Consider the following 13,173-nt stretch of genomic DNA (forward strand, 5'->3'; position numbering starts at 1 on the left):
TCACACTTCATGTCCACCTGTCACAGCACTCCTACCCCCTCCTCCCACTTCATGTCCTCCTGTCACAGCACTCCTGCCCCTTTCCCATTTCATGTCCACCTGTCACAGCACTCCTTCCTACCCTCCAACTTCATGACCACCTGTCACAGCACTCCTGTCTCCCCTCCCACTTCAATGTACACCTGTCCCAGCACTCCTACCCCCTCCCATTTCAATGTCCACAGCACCTCTCGCAGCACTCCTACCCCCCTCCCACTTCAATGTCCACAGCACCTCTCGCAGCACTGACAATCCTACCCCCTTTGGCCACTTTATTGTTCACCTCACACAACACTCCTACCCAGCCCTCCCTCTTCAATGCTTAGCACTCCCACCCCTTCAATACACACTCTCCCCCCACCCCTTCCAGTGGCACTGTCAGCAAACATAACTTTCTCTTTGGTCTGACTCTGGTGCATTCATTCTTTCAATCTATGAGCTGGCTCCTGCTGTGGTTGTCAGTGCATGCACACATACCAGGACTGAGAGATAAACAGGGAGGCGGAGCTGTCGGCTGCTCTGATTGAGCACACAGAGCAGCCAGCGAACATCATCCACTGCCTGACTCCTCCTGTCTGCCTCCCGCAGCATGTGCTGCAGGTGGCCCTAGATCCCGACACCACAGATTCCGGACCATCGCCATCTGCTCGGACTTGCAGGCAGTGGTAGTCGGCCCAGGGGAAGGGAGGATGGGACTGGCCCACCGGGTACATTCCCGCAGTCCCGGTGGCCCAATTCACCCCTGTGCCTGAATGAGAAGTTGGAAGATACAAAAGAACATGAACACACAAGTAAAGTACATTAAAATTATGCAGTACACTGCATGTCAAACACACACAATATTGGCAAAGGCCATAACGAGAAGCAATATTAAAAAGGACATACAAACTTTAACAAACCAATCACTAACTTGACAGGGACTGCCACGGTTGAGGCTTAAGTGGTTGATTTGTTTGGCCCCCCACAAAACAAGTTACCACTGGTCTGTTCTTTACAGTAGTAAGATGTTGTCATCATGATCCTCACTCTAATCAGTGTTAACATCATCTTCACACAATATTAAGTCATTCCCGCTGGAATTCAACATTACAGAATTCTATGTACTATGATGTACTTGTTGTGTTGACTCATCTGCATCACTCTTGGGGAAAAAATAAATTTTTTCATGGCAGCTGCAGTTGTGGCAGAAATGGAAGGAGAAGACATTGTCGTGTCATATGTCGCTAGAGATGACAACTTGCTCACCATGAGCTCTTTGCATCTCCTAAGATCTATGTTAGTTAGAAAGACATGACATATGACTTAAACTTAGAATCTAGCACAGTAGACAAAATGTAGTGATTCAATTTCAAGATGTTAACAACCATTAGATATTGGAAAAGAGAATAAAGGTCTTCATCTACAAGTCCAATATACTTAGCAAAATCTCTTCATGACATCTCCTCCTTCAGTTTCTCATGTTGCTTTTACAGTAGTCTAATAAGGGGAATCACCTAAGTCAAGCTAGCAGAGTCTGAGCTCACTTCACAGGTGACTACTTTAAATGATTTTGCACCTTGCACAACATGGAAAGTATTCTCCACTGGGCTGGACTAAAGTATGTTCCCCTTCCTCTCCCTATATCTTTACTTGTTGTTTAGGTTTGGATTGCTTGTTGCTACTATTCCATTTGCTGAAATATATAAAGGGTGGAATTCCACCTTGTTACTGCCTCTTGCTTCAGTTGGTGGCATGGCAAAAATATCCAGAAATTATTCAGGCCAAAGACAGCATCTCCTGCACGCCCCTGTCATTTAAAAAAAATCTGCACCACCAAGATGATTGAGCATGATCAAAACATGGGACATATTCGAATTCACCCTGCTGTAATGCTCTCTCAATATTTGTGGCAATTATCAAAAATGACAAATCCTGAGGAGAATCCAAGTGGGGGGAGCCATTTTGCTATGACATACTGTAACTTAAGTTTTCCAACAGGTTGACACCAGTATGCCTCTTAGTGAAGCAGTTGATATAGAGAGTAGCCTGCCTGGGAATGAACTGGTGTTTTGTGTTACCGACACTGCTGCTAAAAGCGATACACCTACCCTTTGGGCACATTTTTATAGCTGTTTAATTACTGATTATTATTAATTAAATTCTGTCTGCCCTGGCAGTGCTTTCCTTACAGCGGTCCTCTGTGAAATGGTGCTGTATCACTGCAGGAGGAAATTATAACCAATCCAAAACCAGCAAGATCCTACACAAGGATGATAATGTTTTCCCTCGATTTGGAATTGAAGTCTGGCGGGAAAACCAGAGAATGGGATTCAGATCCCGACTGATCCCTGTATTTCATGCAGGCTTGGTTTTTGAAAATCAGCACCCCCACATCTCTAGTTCTAACTTATTGTCGTGTTGTGGATTTGGGTCTGTTTTTTTATATATAAAAACAGCTAAAATCATATAAATTGGGCCTTTTTTTGTTCCTACAGCATGACTAACCTCACTAACATTATTTTTCAGTACTTTCTAGTCAATTTTGACCAACCCAAAATTTGTAATATTGTTCACCAATATTGTATAAAGGCTGACTAATTTAAGTGAAAGAGCAGGAGCACAAATGCACAGCAGTTTAAAAGACTATAACACATCTACTGTATGAAACATTGCCACACAGCAGTGGCAGACAGGATTGCAGTTTAATAAATTATACAACCTCATAAAAATGAATTAATATTTTAATTAATCAACAACTAAATCAGAGGCCAGAGTGCAGTATAGAGAAATGTGGTGGGAGTATGTATGTAGTGTCAGACAGGTAAAAATGAATGATTAGTTTAGTTGATTTAAATTAAATGTTCAATTACTGTAGAAAATTTAATAAAAAACAAGCAATGAAAACATAATAATATTGCGAAATAAGGCCCTCATTCAGAGCCGCTCGTAAGCGGCCGCTCGTTCATTCTGACCGATGTTTGCTCATCTGCGCATGCGTACGGATTGTAATACGCATGCGCGAACCAGTCATTGCGGCCGAAAATCGTTTGTTCGCTATGTTGCGAATGCCTGCTATTTTGAGTGACAGGAGGAGGCGTATGTGGGTGGTAACAGGTGAAGGTGCTTGAAAACGGGGAGTGGAATTAGAACGCAGGCGTGCTTAAAGGTCAAAATGGGCGTTTTAAGGGAGTGCATAATTAATACAGCAGTGTCATTGACCACGTCACTTGGTTTTTTTTTTACTCAGAACTGCTCGCAAAATAGCGGTTGAAAAAACCAGCCACAAGAATAGCGAGCAGTTCATATGCTGTTCGATGTATTCGATTAATCAAATAAATAGCGGACATGACGTATGGTGCGAGCGGAAAGGGGGCGTATTTTTCTAAATTACAACCGCAAGTTTTGCTCACTCGTTCAGACGTAGAGGCGTGAACAGACCGCAATGAGCGAACGGTTCATTTGAATAGCCACCCCTTGTTTTAGAATGAACGACCGCAAATAGCGAGCGGCTCTGAATTAGGGCCTTAGTTTCTCTGGGTGCTGCAGCCCACAGTCTCAAAATTACAGAATGCCTAAGTTTGTGTTTGTTTGGTTTTCAGGAAAATAAATCCGATTATCTCTACTAAACAATAAAAAAATGGAAAAAGGCGCAACCTTCTAGAATATAATAAACAATTAATATAAATATGAAATAGTCCCAATTAAAGTCCACAAATTCACTAGGGAAGTGGAAGAAAATGTCCTCCTTCAATTTTCAGAGTAGAATAATTCCAACAAATGAAAACCATCGTGATTGACATGCAAAAAAAGGAAAAATCGCAATATAGCGTAATACGTTGATTTTAATCACATGACATAAATATTAACACAAGACGTATATGCAACATTTAAAATCCTCCACCAATATCAAAGCAGCGTACCAGAGATGGTGGTGTATAATGCACACCCATTCACGTATAAGCCAAACAATCCAAAGTCTCCTCGGTTCAACTTGGAATGGCAGCTCGTGGATGTTCACTCTTCGCATAGATGTTAAAAATCCACTGGTGCTGTGTTCCTTTCACCAACGCGTTTCAACTCCTATTTGGAGTCTTTTTCAAGGTGTATGTGGTTGGTGGTTTAGTCAGTACCTTAAATATCCCTTGACTGATATGTCAATCCGGGTAGGAGGAGTCCAGTAATAAAATCCATTTCTTCAATGTAAAAATAAAACAATTATATAACCATTATAAATATGGGCATATCTAAAAGCAACTCTATAGATCTACAATAAGAATAAATAATATAAATAGCGCTTTTATTCCAAGAATACACAGTTCTGTGGGGATGCGTCACTTCCTGTTTACACAATACCCGGAAGTGTACGGCTAATTTCCACGACTTGAACCAAACATATGACCTTGACAAGGACCGCGTCAGCCCAGAAGTCCTTCTGGCAAACCAGTCCCCTCAGCAGCATCACGACCGGACGCTTCACCAGTGCATCCCCGCCAGTGCACAGGAACAAACCTGTCCCACGTGCCGGAAGTCAATGAGCCGCAAGGCATCCGGTTGGTGGATGGTCCCTGCGTCACATCTGGAAAGAGCACTGTAGCGTGCTGTATGTAAACAATACATCACTTGCAGTGTAAACAAACCCACTCTTATATATAATACAAATACATAAAAAAATACATAAAAAGGGAAACATTGCATCTAATAAAAAGTAATAATGGTGCTAAAGGAACCATTTAAGTTCAAAATCGACGTTTAAACCATTAGGTGCTAAAGTGCCAATTTCATAAATAGATTTCATCTCTGTTTTAGCTAAAGAAGCTTCCACATCTCTTTTTCTCCAATGCCCTTCTACTTGTTGGATCCCTATCACCAATTTCAAATATTTAACGGAACATTGGTGGACTTCTTTAAATTGTTTAGAAAGGGAATGATTTTTATATCCCTTTTTAATGTTTCTAATATGCTCGGCGCATCTTACTCTTAAGGGCCTAGATGTTCGGCCAACATATTGGAGGCCGCAACTGCACTCAATTAAATATACGCAATTCTTGTTATTACAAGTGATGAAATCATGAATCTCATATTGTAATTTTTTAAAATTGGCACAATATTTTTCTATTATATTTGATTGGTTCTGATGATTTTTGCACATAATACACACATCGCATGTATAGAATCCTTTACTTTTAACTCTCCCTTCTCTTTTCTTAGGAATTGCTCCTTTCACTAATCTATTCTTCAAGTTAGGAGCTCTCCTATAGATAAATTTTGGATACTTTGGGACAATGGGTTTAAGTATGTGATCTTCTTCTAAAAGATGCGAGTGTTTCCTTATAATTTTTAAACCTCCTTATGTTGCCCTTTAAAAGTAGTTATAAAAGGTAGAGAAATCTCTCTTTTAACTTTTCCCTTAGTAGTTAACAACTCTTCCCTATCAATATTTGTCATTTGTTCTATTATGGGATCAATATCAGTAGTGTTGTATCCTTTGGATAAAAATTTTGATTCAAAATCTTCTGCTTGTTCTTTAAAAACTTGGCCATCTGTGCAATTCCGCCTTATCTGTCTAATTTGTCCCTTAGGAATATTGTTCAACCATAGAGGGTGGTGGTTGCTCTCAGTACTTATATAGGAGTTACTGTCAGTAGGCTTGCAATAATTCCTAGTATGCAAAGTATTATCTTGTATATACAGGACTAAATCCAAAAAAAAAATTTCCTCAATACTAGATTTAAAAGATAAATCAATATTAAAAGAATTACAATTAAGTTCAGAACAAAACATATTAAGACTGTCTAAATCCCCCTTCCATATAAATAAAATATCATCAATAAAACGATACCATTTAAAAAATATTATGAATAAAATTGTTATTGGTCCATATAAAATGCTCCTCCCACCATCCCATAAAAAGTTTTGCATATGCAGGTGCAAAACGTGTCCCCATGGCTGTTCCCTTCCACTGTTGGTAAAATTTGTCATTATACCAAAATAACTTATTTTCCAAAATAAACTTCATACCCTCACAAACAAAGTTGATTTTACATGATGAAGTGTCACTCTTGGTGAGAAAGTATTTAACAGCCTCTATTCCATGGGAATGGTCAATAATGGTATAGAGTGAACTAACGTCAGCTGTGACCAATATATAATTATCCTTCCATTTTACTTCTTTTAATTTTTTTAAAACTTCAGTGGTATCTTTTAAATATTATGGAATCTTTAAAACCTCTGGCTGTAAACAGTAATCAATAAAATGGGACAGGTTTGAGGTGGCAGAGTCTGTACCTGCCACAATTGGACGTCCTGGGGGATTAGTACAGTCATTTAAACTTTAGGGAGAATATAAAATATTGGAATAGTTGTTTTTTCAATATACATGTATTTTTCCTCATTTTCTGTTATAGCACCTTCTATTCTATATTTTTGTAACATACTTTTGAGATTTTTATTTATTTTATCACTAGGATTTGTTTTCAGAGGCCCATATGTCTCTCTGTCATTGAGCTGCCTCATAACTTCTTTGTCATATGTAATAGAGTCCATAACTACAACTCCACCCCCCTTATCGGCGGGTTTTATTGTAATATCTCAATTTTCACTCCGATTTTGTACAGCCTGTCTTTCCTTAGGGCTCATATTTCCAAATTTGTCCCATTTAGGTTGGATCCTATTTAATTCTGCCGATACAAGTTTATTAAAACTCTCTACTAAACAACCTCTTTGAAAAATAGGATTAAAAGTGGATTTGGGTTTAAAGATCTCAATTTCTTCCGACCTCTCCCACTTTTGGCTCCAAAAATATTTCTTCAAGTAAATTTTTCTAATAAATTTCTGCAAATCCACAAAGGTTTCAATTTATTAAGTCTATTGTTAGGTGCAAATGTAAGTCCCTGTTTCAGGACTATATTCTCTTCATTAGTCAGAGTATGATTGCTTAAATTGAAAACTTTGGTTTCTCTCAGATCATTGAATGTAGATGTAGGGATATTACCTTTCGGAATGTTCTCATTGACTTTAACTTTTTTACTTCTACCTTTCCCTCTACATCCGCTTTTGTTTCTCTTCTTTTTCATATTCAGAAATTTGTTGTCTTCCCTCTCTGACTCTTTCCTAAAAAATCTTCCTTGTTCAAAATATCAAATTTATTTTGTGTGGGTATGGAATAATTCATTCTTGAAGGGTCTCTAGCATGCCTCTCATCCTTGACATAAAATTTTTATTTGCACTGGTTAAAGTGGTATCTGTTACGGTAATTTGTCCCTCTTCTTTGTATGGTGTCATAATGATGGTTCCATTTTCTAACAGGAGTATTATACCTATCATCCCTCCATCCAGTTCTAGGTCTTATCCAACTTTTACCGAGATTGGAATTTCTCCTCACCCTTACTTTATCCCCTCTCCGGTCTCTATCATATTTGGAGTGTTTCTTTGAACTTTCGTATCCATCATTTTCCATTTCATCACAACTACATATGGAATCAGCTTCATTATCTGTGTCATATTTGACAATAGGGGTTCTGAATATATTGGACCCTCTTTTGTTATCATGGGGTACATTCTCTCTATTTTCTTTATTCCTTCCTCCCTTTCCACCTTATCCCTTAGGAATTTACATTTTTTTTCTCAAAATAATTTCTTTCTCTTCTTTAACAATTCTAAATTCCATATTTCTTTCCATGGTCTCACAATTTTCTGATCCCCTTAAAGGTTCAATTAGGGCAGTTAAATTCACAATTTGTTCTTCTAAATCAGCTAACTCCTTTCTTCTTTCATGGACAACTAAGTCCATAAGAGAGAAGGAACAATCATTTAAAAAAAATTTCCATCTATTTACAAACTCGCCTTTCTCTAACCTAACAGAGGGTGGTTTATTCATTTTTAATCATTTTGTAACTAGTTGTTCAGCTATGTATTTTTCCATAGTAACAATTTCCCACTATACACAACTCTCCTTAGATAAAATATTCTCTAATTTTTTCAATGTTTGTAATAAATCTTCCTCTGTCAAATTTGCATGATAAGTATCTATGGTGATATCTTCTTTACTATTAAATAGAGAGTTAATCAATAATTTTCTCTGATTCCTATATCCTAGCATGATGCTGCAAGGTTCACAAGAATGACACGGTAACAATCTAGGAAAAAATAGGTAGGAAACTGTGCTTCAATATTATGGATGCTGCACTTCAGTCCACTGAGGTGGTCACACAACACCGTAAACAATAAAAAAATGGAAAAAGGCGCAACCTTCTAGAATATAATAAACAATTAATATAAATATGAAATAGTCCCAATTAAAGTCTACAAATTCACTAGGGAAGTAGAAGAAAATGTTCTGCTTCTATTTTCAGAGTTGAATAATTCCAACAAATGAAATCCTCGTGATTGACATGCAAAAAAAGGAAAAATAACAATATAGCGTAATACGTTGATTTTCATCACATGACATAAATATTAACACAAGACTTATATCCAACATTTAAAATCCTTCACCAATATCAAAGCAGTGTATCAGAGATGGCGGTGTATGATGCACACCCATTCACGTATAAGCCAAACAATCCAAAGTCTCCTGGGTTCAACCTGGAATGGCAGCTCCTGGATGTGCACTCTTCGCTTAGATGTTAAAAATCCACTGGTGCTGTGTTCCTTTCACCAATGCGTTTCAACTCCTATTTGGAGTCTTTTTCAAGGTGTATGTGGTTGGTGGTTTAGTCAGTACCTTAAATATCCCTTGCTGCCCTCTGATAGGTCAATCTGGGTAGAAGGAGTCCAGTAATAAAATCCATTTCTTCAATGTAAAAATAAAACAATTATATTACCTTTATAAATATGGGCATATCTAAAAGCAATTCTATAGATCTACAATTAGAATAAATAATATAAATAGCACTTTTATTCCAAGAATACACCGTTCAGTGGGGACGCAACACTTCCTGTTTACACAATACCCGGAAGTGTACCGCTAATTCCCCGACTTGAACCAACCATATGTGCACCGGCGGGGATGCGCTGGTGAAGTGTCTGGTCTTGATGCTGCGGAGGGGACTGGTTCGCCAGAAGGACTTCTGGGCTGACACGGTCCTTGTCGAGGCCATATGGTTGGTTCAAGTCGGGGAAATTAGCGGTACCAGTGGATTTTTAACATCTAAGCGAAGAGTGCACATCCGGGAGCTGCCATTCCAGGTTGAACCCAGGAGACTTTGGATTGTTTGGCTTATACGTGAATGGGTGTGCATTATACACCACCATCTCTGGTACACTGCTTTGATATTGGTGGAGGATTTTAAATGTTGGATATACGTCTTGTGTTAATATTTATGTCATGTGATTAAAATCAACGTATTACGCTATATTGCGATTTTTCATTTTTTTGCATGTCAATCACGAGGATTTCATTTGTTGGAATTATTCAACTCTGAAAATTGAAGGAGGACATTTTCTTCTACTTCCCTTGTGAATTTGTGGACTTTAATTGGGACTATTTCATATTTATATTAATTGTTTATTATATTCTGGAAGGTTGTGCCTTTTTCCATTTTTTTATTGTTTACGCTGTGTTGTGAGGTGTCGTGTGACCACCTTAGTGGACTGAAGTGCAGCATCCGTAATATTGAAGCGCAGGTTCCTACCTATTTTTTCCTAGATTATCTCTACTGTATGTAGAATGTAGAACAAAGTCAGAAGAGCAGCCCTTCTGGCAGGATCCAGGACTGCAGCTCACAAATTAGGAGGCCTAGTTACCCTTAGTGGCTCGGAACCATACTTCTGGGAGTCAATGCAAAATATAGAGTTCTAATAACATCTGACAGGTCTTAAAGCTGATCAGACTACATTTCCCATGCTGCAGGAACCAGATTTTAATCATCACTTTGTGGTGCAGATGGATGCCAGTGCATATAGCCTGGGTTCCTTCCCCAGCCAGGAAAATAAAAAAAGAGAAATAACTCTTACTGTAGGTCAATAATTGAGCAGAAAGCTTTTGTTTAGGGAATAAGCCTATGCCACTATGAAAAAAGAAAGTTTAGACATTAAATACAGTAGTCCCTACAAAAGCTACTGTACTGTACATGCCTAAATCTATGGATGTCAGTTTACAATGGTGACAGATCACAATACCTTTACCTACTGTAGTTACAAAGATTGGCAGGGGATAATTGCTCCAGTGGATCCTAGTGTTTCAACAATATGAGGAAGAATTTGGCTCAATAGCCTCTAACCTTATGTAAGGATGCTGAAAATAAGGGCAGCATTCAAGTTTGATCACTGCACAGCCAGTACATTGTGCACTAGAGAAAGAAACAAAACTACCAAATAACTGAGCAAGGTTTGAGCAAGGAAACCAGCATTATAGTATGTCCCTTATCAGGGGCATGTTATGAGAGGAGGGGACCCATGTGCATTCCACATCCAGGGCCCCCTCCTCTCTCCCCGGCTGCCAGCATCTGACTATGTGGCTGTTCGGCCACTGCAGCATCAGCAGACTCTGGGTACTAGAGTGTTCCCAGAGTCTACTGATCATGTGCAGATCACCAGGGAAAAGATGCAGCCGCCATTTTCCTGGTGATTTTCTCCCTGTGCATGTGCTAAACATTGGAAAAATGGCCACGTGGCCTTTATTTGGTGTTTTGTGCAGTGCTGAGACACTTGATGTGGGGCCTTGGAGAGGTAAGAATTAGATAATATGGGTGCAGGGTGTGCAGTGTGGGACCCCCCTGGACCTGGTGCCCATGTGCACCCCACGCCCTGCACCCATTTATACATATGCCTCTGTTCCTTATTATTTTATACTGTGAAATTTCAGGTGTATCATCATGTTTAGTCATTGCTGTGAGTTTTGCACTTTATTTGAAATAAAAGTTTGGCAAGAAAATAGACTTATAATTGTAATAAGGGGAACCAGCAATCGGCTCACCAGGTGGAAGCTTAAAAACTAAAGTTATACCCAGTCTAAGTATAATGGGGTAATGAGCCAGTAGAGGGCCTGATATAGAGGTGGGCTCTATTGCAGCCAACACTGGATCTTTTTACACAGCATGACTGCATAACGCTAATCCCACAGCCAATGGGCATCCTACGGAGACCCCCACTGAATGTGGCAGCAATCTGCCACTGTGTGTACAAAGATGCCCCATTAGTTACATATTGGTTACTCCATCGGACATTGCAACTAACCTTATGGAGGTGCAGAATGTCCATCTGAACATGGTAACCAGTGCCAGTACATCTAGAGTAACAGCCACATTTCTATACTGCAACACACCTGTAACATGCCCACATCCACATAGCCACCCCCATTACCTTCCAGGAATGCCCACTGAAATTGCTTTTCTTTGAATCCAAATTTATTCCGTGACTCCCAGGACACATGCACAGGAAGGCTCAGACTCATGAGCAGACCAAACACATTGGTCATTTGCATCCGATGACACAACCGATGATGTCCACCTCGGAAGTCCTGAGTCTTTATTATTATTATTGCTACTTTCTTTACGTTAAAAAAACATCAGTGTAACACAGGATTAGAATACAAATAATTCTGTTGCCTTCTAATCCTTGAATAGACTTTAGTAGCTGTTACTGTTGGAAACTTACACTATTAACATTTCCAGATCAGCTATGGAGCGAGGGAGCCGCTGCTCAGTGACCGGATTCTGTATCCAAACTTCTTCCGCACAGTACAAAACTACCAGACACAGCATGTGGCCATTGCAAAGTTATTGAGAAGCTTTGGGTGGAACTGGGTTGGAATCATCACATCAGATGATGATACTGGAGAACGGGAGCTACAATATCTGAGTGAGCAATTAAGCAATTACGGAATTTGTATTGAATTCAAAATTAAAGTTTCTCAAGCTAAATATATGCCTGACATTCTTCTGGAGTTAAAAACCTCATCTACTGAAATTATTGTTATTTGTGGAACAAGTAATGTAATGTTTGTTGTGTTTTTGCAAAGTGTAACATATATGCTCATTAACAAGACACTTATCCTTCCAGCATTGTGGTCATCTGCAATAGAACTTATGGTTATGGAAACACAAGAAGCATTTGTGAACAGTTTGGTGTTTTCCCCTCCATCATGTTATATCCCTGCATTACAGGAACGTTTATACACTTTACATCCATCCAGTCATCCAAATGACCCAATACTGGAAGATATCTGGATCCAGTACTTTGAGTGCTACTCAGTAAATACTTATAAGAATGCTTGTTTTCAGACTTTGCTAACACAATATTTGATAACTGCACTGGGACGGAGAGGTTTAGATACCTTTATAATTTTACAGGAGATCCGGCCACCTACAAAGTGTATATCGCTGTCCTCAGCATGGCGCAAGCTTTACATGATGTGAATGTAGACTTAAATATGTATTTAGGAAACCATGATAATAAAACATTTGTAAATAAGCACAAGGTGAGTGAATTCAAGTTATGTGGAACAAATGTTATATTATTGCAGTTCTCATGGAATTAATTTACTGTACCCCAAGGATATGGAAACCAATCAGAAAAAGTTGATTTATTTCCTATATAGGATGGTATTCAATTAGTTTCGCACCCACGGAATAGTATTGCATGCCCTATTTTTCGCCGACATCAGGTGTTTTGGGCACAAAAACTTTTTGTATGTGCCCCCGCTATTCACTGTAATAATTTCCAAAAGATGCGAAAACCCGACTCATCGAATGTGAAATAGGTGAAAAATGCTGTCAGAATTGGGGAAATCAGCCTGACACCCCCAAAAAGATGCACAAACATTGGGGATCAATCTAGTTATGCCTGCATAGCCCTAAAAAAGCTATTTGGGGTACTTAAGTTGTGTCTATGGGGGATATTTATCAACAGTTTTTTACGTTAACAAAAGTGATGAAAATGGTTTTCGAGTATTTATCACTAGAGATAAGATTTGAGGAAATGTTTCAATATTTTTTGCATGTTTTTTTTATTTTTGTTCTTCAAAGGATAGTTTTTGTTTTTTTATTATAGCGTTAATTTTGTTGTAATTGAAATCAATGAGAGCATTATGTTTCATCATTTTATAGTTTTTTTTAAACAGAAATGATTGTGGTTTCTTTCGACACTTTTGCTGGCATTAATTGTATTCCACCACCACTGATGTTGAAATAAGCTATGTTAATTATAGCTATTTAG

The sequence above is a fragment of the Taudactylus pleione genome, unplaced genomic scaffold (assembly GCF_031769625.1).
Source record: "Taudactylus pleione unplaced genomic scaffold, aTauple2 ptg000319l, whole genome shotgun sequence".
NCBI classification, from domain to species: Eukaryota; Metazoa; Chordata; class Amphibia; order Anura; family Myobatrachidae; genus Taudactylus; species Taudactylus pleione.